The sequence below is a fragment of the Mirounga leonina genome, unplaced genomic scaffold, assembly GCF_011800145.1.
Source record: "Mirounga leonina isolate KUSES-001 unplaced genomic scaffold, KU_Mleo_1.0 Mir_366, whole genome shotgun sequence".
NCBI classification, from domain to species: Eukaryota; Metazoa; Chordata; class Mammalia; order Carnivora; family Phocidae; genus Mirounga; species Mirounga leonina.
Window position 1 is genome coordinate 1,718,504 of NW_023270709.1, and position 2,380 is coordinate 1,720,883.

Below are 2,380 nucleotides of genomic sequence, written 5' to 3' on the forward strand. Positions count from 1 at the left end.
AAAAAAAGAAAGGAAAGAAAGAAAGAAAGAAAGAAAGAAAGAAAGAAAGAAAGAAAGAAAGAAAGAAAGAAAGAAAGGAAGGAAGGAAGAAAGAAAAGCTTGGTAGACCATGTGCTATGAATGGGATTGTGTGCCCCCAAGATTCATCTGTTGAAGCCCTAAACTCCAATGTAACTGTATTTGGAGATAGGGTCTTTTGTAGGTAATTAAGGTTAAATGAGATCCGAAGAATGGGCCCTTAATTTGATGGGGTTTGTATCCTTATAAAAGGAGGAGGAGATACAAGGGAGCTCTGTCTTCTCATGAGCACACAGAGAAAAGGCCATATGAGCACAAGGGGGATGGTGGCCACCTGCAAGTCAAAAGCAGAGGCCTCTGATCCATTTGTGGTTCATAAGAGTGACAATTGGGTGTTCATGCCATTGTGTGACATATGCCTTTCTCAAACCTTATTACAACCTTGGCATGTTACTGCCTGATGTGGGGAAAGAAAAGAAGCCTCAGAATTAAACCTACTTGCTGGCACCTTGATCTTGGACTTCCAGCCTTCAGAACTGTGAGAAATACATCTCTGTTGTTTAAGCCACCCAGTCCGTGGTATTTTGTTATGGTAGCCTAAGCTAATATACCATACTGGGAATTTTGAACTAAAAGCTCAATGAGGCTTTTTTTTTTTTTTTCTTAAGATTTATTTAGTTATTTGAGAGAGAGAGCATGAGCAGGAGGGAAAGAAGGAGATAGAATCTGAAGCAGACTCCACGCTGGCCGAGCCCAACATGGGGTTCAATCTCCTGACTCATGAGATCAGGACTTGAGCCAAAACCAAGAGTCTGATGCTTAACTGGCTGTGCTCCTCGATGAGGCTTTAAGCTGGGGATATACATGCTCACACTTAGGCCTGTGGAGGTTCACTCTGGCTGCAAAGTAGAGAAGGAATCTGAGCAGGACAAGACTAGAAGCAGAGAGATGAGGTCGGAGGTGAGTGTAGGCACCCAACCTGGAGACAATGGAGGCTGGAAACATGGTGGAGGGGAGTGGAGGAAAAGCAGACAGACTGGACAAACCTGTACAAGGTCAAATCATCAGGACTTGGGGATTAACAGAATAGAAAGAGCAGGGGGGCAGATTCCAAAGGCCCCTAAGATATAGGTAGAAAGAGGACTGGGCTGGGAGTCTCAAGATTGAGGCTCTAATCACAGATCTGCCACCAATAAATTACCCAGTGGCTTTGACCAAGTCACTTTATTGCCCTTCACTGCCTTAGTTTCCTCACGTTGCAGAAAGAGTTGGGGCCTATTGATCTTGCAGTTCCATCCAATTCTACTATCCTAGGATTCTATGAAGTAAATGCATTAACGAGGACAAATTAAAGCCATAGCATCATCTCCCTCAGGGCTAGTTTGGGGACCCTTCCCCTATGCTTTACTTAACACTATTGATCATATATACTTATAACTGATCATCAAGGACATATCAGAATCCTCCACTTACTTGTCTGTCTCCCTCAAAAGACTGAGGACTCCTTGGGGCAAGAACCAGGTATCCTGTACCTGGAACCAGGTCTCATATGGTGATTGATTCATTATATTTGTTAAAATTGATTATTTTAAAGTGCCAAGAGGACAGATACATGGTTATTGTCTTGGTGCAATGTGTTGTATGTTTTCTGTGTACGGAGCACTGGTGGATGCTGGTGTCCACAGAATAAACAAGCAAGTCATGGACCTTACGTCAAGTCAAGTAGCTTAGACAGACATTAAACAAATGAAGACAAAAATGATGGTTTATTTCTAGTTGTGGTAAGTGCTACAAGGAAAAGTACTGGGTACTGTGAGTGTGTAATAGAGAGACATAACTTGGGGGTAAAGGAAAGATTTCTCTGCAAGAATGATCTTTATGATTATACACATGGTGGATTTACTCACAGAATGAAGAGGGAAGAGAAGAAGAGGGGGAGCAGGAAGAGGGGAAAAGGAGAGAGAGAGTGACTTTTAGGTAGAAGGAATAATAAGCATGCACGAAGGCCTGAGGCAGGAAGGAGTTCTGGTGAGGAGAATACTAGAAGGAAGCCCACCAAAATGGTACTGTTAGTTAAAATCAGGTTGCAGAATGTTGGGTACTTTCAATTTTCTTTTGTATACATTTTTCATTTTACAGATTTTCTTTCTTTCTTTTTTTTTTTTTTTAGATTTTATTTATTTATTTGACAGAGAGAGAGACAGCAAGAGAGGGAACACAAGCAGGGGGAGTGGGGCAGGCTTCCCGCTGAGCAGGGAGCCCGATACGGGGCTCGATCCCAGGACCCTGGGATCATGACCTGAGCCAAAGGCAGACGCTTAATGACTGAGCCACCCAGGTGCCTCCATTTTACAGATTTTTT

At 42.9% G+C, this 2,380-nt stretch overlaps 1 non-coding gene across 1 annotated transcript; it reads left to right on the forward strand.

Moving 5' to 3' along the window:
* Positions 1-378: 378 nt before the first annotated feature.
* On the forward strand, positions 379-481 carry LOC117997569. The gene has a single exon (XR_004675867.1). It is a non-coding gene; the product is annotated as a small nucleolar RNA U13 (small nucleolar RNA).
* The last annotated feature ends 1,899 nt before the right edge of the window (positions 482-2,380 follow it).